Genomic DNA, 8,762 nt, shown 5'->3' with positions numbered 1-8,762 from the left:
AGGATGTTCCCACTGTCAGTCCTTGAAGTTCTACTGATTTGTATTCTTTTAGGAGGTTCCTGTCAATGGGGCAGTCATTGCTAATAGCCTCCTCTCTGGCCCAAGCATTGTTTATTATCTTGTTAAAATTCTCAGGTGTTACCTTCTCCTCCTGACTCACTCGCTCTCACTGCTATTCTCACTTGAATAGCAAAGGCTATTAAAGACCAAGGGAACAAGCTCAGCCAAGACCTGCTGAGCAGACGCCCAAGCTGCCCACTTCTCGGAGGTCTCCTCTTGTGCCCGCAGTGGTTGTGTCTGCTGGCGCTCGCAAGGTTCCTGCCAAGACAATGCTGCCTGTAAAACCTTCAGGCTTTACCTGTTGCTCCTCTGATCTGGAAGACTGACTCAGCAAACAACACAACCATCCAGGACATCAGTATATGCAGCGCCTGGTCCCTCCTGCCTCTCTTTCTGCAAAAAACAGTCACAGGAGAAAGTGCTGGAAAGCAGGCTCACATTCAACCTGTGCAGCAGCAAATCCCCCGCGGGCTAGAGGGGAACTTCTTCCTCGACGTACCCGTTTTCTTTTGGCTAAGTCTGAAAAGCAAGTCTCTTGTGACTGGCCAGACTAAGCCTTTCCTGCTGCCTTAGCACGCCCTGATCTCCAAACACAGTAACAACGGATAATAAAAGCTTGCCTTTTCTCCTTACTGCCGGTTGGGACCATCCACTGCCTGCTTGGAAATCAGGGGTGCACGTGTGCTACTGCTTCGGTTATAAGGTAGGAAGATGCTTGTTTGTATTTCAGAGCCTTGCAAGTATTCATTTAGGGAGTTGTCACCATGAGCATGGCTAAGCTGGCTGCTTGGCTTACAGCTGTACGGGGCACAGACAAAAATTGCTCTCAGGCTTGTCCTCTTGCTCAGACATCTAATGAGGCAAAGTCACCGCAGCATGACTGCTTCTAGGGCAGCAGTCTTCTGCCTTGCTTTTGCCTCAGAAACTGGCTGCAGATAGGGGTGGGGTTGTTTTGCCACAGGGTTTGTGAGCCCAGCTTTGCCTCATCCCCCTCCTTCTTCAGCTTGCCTGGCTGTGGCTCCTCCTCCCCCTGCCAGGCTGGAGAGCAACGAGGGTGGTAACATCTGAAATGCGGGCACTTGTTCTCAATTGTACCTGTCTCCTACGGGAGAGCTGAGAGACCTTGCTCACAGAAGACGGGCTAGGGAGAACACAAGGCAATCTACATTAGTCAGGTGGTAAGGGGCCAAAATTTCCACCACAGACCACCTCCTCCTGGGTGAAATGCTATTGCCAATGGCGAAAAGCCTCAGGTTTTTTTAAAGGCAAAACCAACAAGGAGACCAACAAAAAAAAAGCTGGATGATTTTTTTCCCCCTCAGCTGGGCTTGTTTTCCCCAGCCCTGGCCACTCTGCAAGGCGATGCTTGTCACCAATATGAGGGTGCAGGAGAGGGCCCAGAACAGGGATGTTGCAGGCAGCACATTTCTTGAGGCTCCCAGTAATGCAGTCGCTGGGGATTGATCAAGAAATCGGGCAGTCGCCCAGAATTTCTATTTTTGCTCTCTCCCCAATTCCCATGACTCTTTTTTCCCTTTCTCTTTCTTCTCTGCCTGACTCCCCGCCTGTATTTCCTGACTCCTGTCTGTCTGTCCTGCAGCCTGTTGCTATGTTTTCCTTTCCCCACACCTCTCTCCCCCGCTCCCTGGCCTTCTCCTTCCTCTGTCACCGCGTCCTGGCCGCCTGGTTCCCCTCTGTGCTGCCGCCTGTCCCCTCTCTCCCGCCTGTATCCCCCGCTCGGCCGGCCCTGCTGCTCTCGGGGCCTGCGGGGGGGCGGTTCCCGCCCAGGGTCGGGCGGCAGGAGGGCGCGCCCCGGGGCATGCTGGGAGCTGTAGGCCTGGGGCAGGGGCTGGGGCCGGGGCAACATGGCCGCCCGGCAAGCTCACAAGCTGTGAGGCACCCGTGGATTCCCTGAGGTGGAAGGCAGTCGAGTGAGTGGGGCTGCAGCAGAGGGAGGGAGGCAGCGAGGGAGGGAGGGATGGACAGACCGAGAGAGACAGAAGTGCCTGAGCTGTGCCATGTGCGTGGCAGTGCAGAGAGCAGGAACTGCGGTGAGTCCTGGGCCCCTGGGATCATGTCACCCCTCTCCCGCACCCCAGTCCCTCCTGACACCCCTCTTCCCTTTCCCTCTGTGGATTCTGTGGTGGGATATGTAGGTACATATGTATTTATGTGTATGTACGTAATTTATATTATACATAGACATAATACAAATCTTATAACATGAAATACTTGTTTATACATACTTTAATATTTATAAGTATAGAATAGTAGTATTTTACAGAAAAAATACACTGTTCTGTATGTAAGCTATGCCCGGCCCAGCTCAGCCACCCACGGGGTGGGCAGGGGCTGCATTAACAACCCCACACTCCCTCCCGCTGAGCAAATGCCCGCAGGCAGAGAGAGGTGCTGCAAAGGCAACACCCAACTCTTTTAATGAATTTTAATTAGTATTTTCTCCCCCGGAGTGCCCCAGGTCCTCTGCACAAGCTTCTAACAGGGTCACTTGGTCCTGCAGTCTGTGTCTTCCCAGTCAGTGTGAAAACTGTCAGCGTGGCACGGAAGCAGAGTGGAAAAGGTGCCTGCAGAGGTCCAGGGCGTGAGGTCGCGGGGGCCCTTAGGGAGCACAAGAACCTGAGGAGCAGGGAACGCTCCTGGGACAGTTCAATTTCTGGGCAGTGCTGAATCACAGTCAGACCTTCCAGGTGTAGGTACATGGATATAGAGGGAGGGGAATTGTAGGAGAGGAGAAGAAATGTGCTTAGCTGGGGAGCAGCTTCCCTGCCAAAGGGCTATAGGCAGCCCTGTCCTTGAGCGCGTGCCACGCCGGCCTTTCTTCTGCTTTAACTTCCAAACAGCATATGCCTGGGCAGCTGTTCTTTTTCTCCTTCCTTTTGGATTTAAGTTTCAGCGGCTACAACCGCCGCAGTTGAAGCTAAAACCAGCTTGAGTGTCTGGACTGCAAGTGCATACAATGGCCACATCCTGTAGTAGGCACTACTCCTGGCCTGCTGGTGAAAGACTCGAAATCCTGGTCCGTCTGAGGACTCTGTTGTTGCTGGTAGCGAGTAGTGACAGGGAGGCCGTTCTGTTTCAGTGGCTTTCTAGAGAAGGCAACAAGACGTAATACCAACACAACTGGGTCTTGTGACTGTGGAAGCAGGCTAGAAGACCTGGCCCAACTCTTTGCTGAAGCTTCTGGTAGCTGATTCTTCCTTTCCTTTACTTGCAGCCAAATGAGGTAGAGCAGGGTAAGACTGTCTTGACCACGATAGGTCTAAAGACCTCGCAGGGCAGCCAGAAGGAAGCTGTTGAATGAGGCCTTCGCTGTGGCACTACTCTGTCAGTAGTCAAATGCTAGAGAGGAGAAGGCAGCTCACAAGCAGGGGATGGTGCTGGGCCGGTGGGTCATGGGCAGCCGTAGTCGTTGGCTATGTCCATGTTGGCCTCCCTCTGCACAAAAACCTGCAGCTGGCCCAGTGACCCCTGCAGGGCCGCCCACTCCCGCTCCTCCTGGGCCCCACCCAGGGGCCCCCCAAAAAAGCAAAAATCCTGTAGTGGGAGGGAAGACTTAGTTTTAGTTAGAAGGAATTAAAGTCAATGAAAGGCAAAGCAAACGCATCCCCTTCTCGTTTGCTCTGCGTGTACCTGCTTTGGGCTGTGGGTAGGCGTAGGGAGGGTGGAAGCCTTGCCTCTCTCTTGACAAGCCCCTCTCTCCCCCTGGAAAAGCACTGCAGCCTCAGGTGCTTCTGGTGTTGGAGGCACCATTAGCTTTCTTCTGAAAGCCAACTCAGCTCTTGGTCTTAAGTGTGGGGTTTGTGTTTTGGCTTTTGTTTTGTTTTTGAAGACAGATATTTCTGTATGCTTTTCAAAGCAGAACGTGGGTCATGGTGTGGTAGGAATAAATCACTGGAAAGCTTGCCAATTATTGTTGAGCCGTAAAGCAGCAAAACCAAATTTAATTAAGGGTTTTTGTAAAAAGGATGCACAAAAGCTTCCCTTTGAATATTTCTTCATTGTCTTGCTCTCATGTTAGCTGTCAAGTTAGACTCTTGCCTGCAGGCCATATAATAACTGCTTCCTGAGAAAATACAAGAAGTAATTAATAGTTCATGAACGGTTGTGCCTCAGTACTGGTCGATGCTAGACTGTATAATGCCAGACTCCAAGAGGGAGCTTCCCTAGTTTCTTGATTGCTTCTGAAAAACCACAAAATGAGAGTGGCTGTGCCTGCCGTGAGAGAACATAGGCCTGTTTTGCCATGTGCCAGAAAGGGTGGCATATGGAGCATGAAGCTTCCAAATACTTGATCAGGCTTCCTTTTTAACAGAACTAGGTACAAAAAGTACCTAGGGAAGGGAAGCTGAATCTTCTGGTAAGACTTGCAATGGAACGAAGGTGTCTTTCTCAGCTCTGGGTGTTCCTCTCCAAAGGCACATTTTCAAGAGCTTTTGAGTCAGTAATGCGGTCATGTTGTATGTGCTTTCCTAAACATATAGAGCAGGAACGATTCACTGGCGTGAGGAATCAGCTTCTGCATGTAGATGGTTTTTCCTCAGCATCTGATACAACTGCGCCTTTGAATTCTTCGACTACGTTAGGGCCTAAAGCACAAGAGCATTTTGCAAGGAAGAGTTTTAATCTCCCTTCTGAGCAATTTAGTGACGTCTTGCGGAGAGCTGTTCCGCTGACATTGTGAAATTTGGTTCTACGCTTTTGAACAACTGAAGACATAATAGGCAGTGAGTCGCGTGTCTCTCTGAGAATGTTTTCCTAGTGTAAGCTTAACTGGGGCTTGGGGCATAATATCATTCAATCGGCTGGAAAAGGAACAAGGTGAGAGTTACCCTTTCTCCTTGTGGAACAACTGCCCTTGAGTCTGCATCCTCAATAAACACTGCTGAGTGTATTTCAGTACATCTGAAATCGAGAGTGTATTTCAGTACATCTGAAATCGAGAGTGTATTTCAGTACATCTGAAATCGAGAGTGTATTTTAGTACATCTGAAATCGAGAGGTTTTAAGGCAATGTTGCAAAGCCCTTCAAAATTCAAGGGACACCTGGAATAATAAATGGGAAATGTTCTTTTTTTCCAGGTCATAGACATTAAATATGTTCATCAATCTTTCTCTGTGAACTTGCATGCATATTTTTATATATTTCAATACTACTGGAAATTTTTCCGTTTTCAACTCTTTTTAATGGCAGTTCACAGTTATTTTGTATAAAACCAAGATGTTTCTGTTGACCCCACCTATTGAATATTTGCGTGATGTAATTATCACAGAATCACAGAATCACAGCTTGGAAGGGACCTCAGGGATCACCTAGTCCAGCCTTTCTAGGAAGAGCGTTACACAAGCCTCTGGTTGACTATTCATGCCATTTAACGTCACTCGTTGAAAGTGTGTGCGTGAGGTCTGAATTCAACCTTCGTACACAGGTGGTGAATAGAAGTTTCCCCAGTGACTGATTCAGAGCACGGAATTAAGCTCTCACTCTGCACTGCGCTTTGGAGGAGGAGCGGGTTTGTGCCCCTTCTCTGAGTGGAAGGTGCGCTGAGGGATATTTCGCCCTTAGGGAACCTGAAGTTAAGCCAAAGAATGTCGAGCGAGTCCAAAACACTGCTTAAGCCTTTGGAACATCCCGGCTATAGTCACTGAGGCAAATGAGTACTTTAGTTGAGAAACACTTATGCTGGGTAAAATGAGAGGGTGAGAGGCTTTTGCTGCTTCAAATAATCATGGAAATGTAATTTTAAATGTGGTTCTTAAGATGAGCTAAGTCTGCATTTCTTTTCTTAACAGGACCAAAATTTTGAGCCTGTTCCCAGAGTGAAAAAGAGCACAGGAATTCCATGGAGTTTCATGGTGGAGGTGAAAGATCCCAGCACAAAGGGTGCTGTGCTGACAAGCAGTGGGAAATATGCAATGCCAGCTCTTGCTGCGTGAGTATGGAATGAATTGGACCGATCAAGAAGTGAACAAGAGAAACCATGCGCAGAAGCGTGAGTGGCAATGCAACCGAACTGGCCAGCGTCTGTAGTTACAGGGGAGGAAGCATTGTCATTGCGGCTTAACCTGAAAATCTGTGATGCTTTCTAATGCTACAGTAGGGTGGTCCTCCTGTTCGTGCCCCTGGAAGTTGGTGAAACTTGTGCTGTGCTAAGAAGCTGTATTTCTGCAAAAGATTTCAGTGGTGTTTGCAGTGGAGTTGCTCTCTTGGAAAGGCTGTTTTGGTTCTGTTTGATGTTGCAAAGGCTCCTTGCAAAATTTAACAGATTGCCACTGGACTGAGATTTCCTCCCTCTGACTTTTATGAAATCCCATGTGTGGAACACACAGAAGTTTTCCCGTGGCTGTAAATTAAGAAAATACTACTGTGTGCTGAGAGGAGTGGCTGTTTTAAAATGCACTTGGTAGCACTTCTGTTGTGCTGCCATGGATCCCCTTTTGTAGAAGGTGTAACATAGACTTCTTCCATTTCTAAAATGTAATTACTCAGCGACTAACTTGATTGGAGACTAACTTGGTGCTGAGCCTGCCATTTACATTTACCGTCTGGTGAAGGAGAGGTGGGATTAATTTCACCTCATTTCTAGCTGTCAAAAAATTATTTTTCTAGTTTGAGCTGGTTTCTTGGTTGATCGAACGAATGCAGAAGGAAAATTCTTCCCCCCTCCCTCTTCTAGGGTTGTGGCTGTAGACAAGTAGTTTAAACCAAAGGCTTACGTTGCAGAAGGCTAATGTGGAGTGAGAGAATTCCATCTGTTCTCTTCCTTTGATAAAATCCAAAGCTTGGAAAAGTTTTCTTTGAGCCATCTTTAAACTTTTCTCTCCCACCAGGCCCTCTCCCCCTCCAGGGAAGCTCCTGTGCGAGGAAAGAAGGAAAAGCCTCCCTTTTTGCCAGAGGAGCCATCGCCCTCTTCTTCCTCCTCATCCTGCTCTGGTGATCCTAGTCCAGATGAGTTGTTGTGTCTCATTTGTGAAGATGCAATGTCCGATGCCGCTGTTAGTGCCTGCTGTGGAAACAGTTCCTGTGACGGATGTAAGTGCAGCTCCCACGGTTGTTACTTCAAAACATCACACCTGATCTTCTGAAAGCAGAAAGAGGAGATCAGGGAATTACTTTGTCACCAGTTCTATTTAAGACTGAAGCAGAGCCTGAACAGGAAAGGACTCTTCTCACTTAAAGGAAAAGAAGGTAGGAAGCTTTTTTCCCTTTTTACTTATGTAGTTAAATCCTCTTGACAGGCGGAAGGAGGAGTTTGAGAAGAGAGCCTAACTGCGCAGGTGATTACAGTATTAGATATCGAACGCGTTTGGTTTGTCCGCAGCCCTTTCCCTCACACAAAATTATAGAGCCATCTCTGGTGCCTTCCTGTGGTCTGCAGCCAACGGGGAGCTGGGCATTTAATCCACACTCCTCTCCACGGGAGAGGTGGTTAAAAACTTCAGAGCTGTGCCGGTTGTAGCTGGGATAGAGTTAATGTCCTTCAGCGTCGCTGGCAGAGTGCTGAGGGCACACTGATGTTTCAGCTGCTGTTAAGTAGCGGCTCCGTGTCGCTAAGTAGCGCCTCTGCTAGTCAGGGGCCTCTCCAGCTTCCCGAGCTCTGCCCGACAGGTATGAGTGGCCGCGCCAGGGACCCCTCTGCCCGCCCAGCTCCATCAGGGGTGATGCCCAGGTGCGAGGGCAGAAGGAGGCCCCGAGCTGTGCGTCAGTCGGCCAGAGTGAGTCGGCCAGCGTCAGTCGGCCAGCATCGCCTGCCCGCACTCAGCTGGCTGGCGTCAGTCAGCGTCAGCGTCTGTTGTCGGGAGTCAGTCAGGACTTAATCCTGTCGGCACCGCTGACCCCCCGTCTGGGGTGTGGGGCTGAGCGCGGTGGTTCAAGTGCCGCCTTAGGCCCGTCAGTCAGGGTGGCTGTGTCAGCCTTGGCTGGCAGCTGTCACCTGCGTTTGGGCACACGGTGCCGTGTCCTGCTCTGCTGAGGGCGGCTCCTCATTCCCTGCCTGCTTCAGCTCGTTTTCCTGCTTCCACGTGCCTGGGCTTTGCTGGTTTAAGGCAGTGAAACGAACTTAATCAGGCTTCCCTTAACTTTGTGTCTTCTGCCTAGTGAGCCGTCGGACAGAGCTTTGGAGGAAGAATGGTGACAAGCCCCTGCTGGTGGGGTGGTGTTTTACTGGTGTGGAGGAGAGGATACTTCAGTTGGTGGGAGCGAGTGCCCAAACCCCGGGGCCTGTCGCGTGGGCTGCCAATGTTTCCGCAGCTCCCCTCGTCGGGCGGCTGTTTGCAAGGGGTGTGTTTGAGCACTGGGGGTTCAGCAGCCGCCGGGCCCTGGCCCTGGGCAGCCTGCTCTGGGGGACCCTGCCTGCGCAGGGGCTGGACCAGCTGCCCCCAGGGATTCCGGAAGGCCTTTCTCTCCCTTGTGACTCCGTGATTCTGGAACTGGTGCTGCGAGGGGCCAGCGCTGTGGGAGCGCTGGGAACGTTGTCTTCCCTGGGCTCTGCCTCTGTCGGGACGGCTGCGTGCGCGCTCTGCCCTGAGACACTCGGCGCCTGCGCCCGCCTGTCCAGGTACGCCAAGCAGTGTGCAACAGAGCACACTTTCAGGAGTGACCTGAGGAGCTTTTGCTAGCTTGGCCGCGTTGGAGAGGGACTGCAGCTCCTGCATGCAGGAATAGTCGTGTTGGAGAATAACCC

This window comes from Phalacrocorax carbo, chromosome 26, assembly GCF_963921805.1.
Source record: "Phalacrocorax carbo chromosome 26, bPhaCar2.1, whole genome shotgun sequence".
NCBI classification, from domain to species: domain Eukaryota; kingdom Metazoa; phylum Chordata; class Aves; order Suliformes; family Phalacrocoracidae; genus Phalacrocorax; species Phalacrocorax carbo.
Note: the sequence above shows the minus strand (reverse complement) of the source record.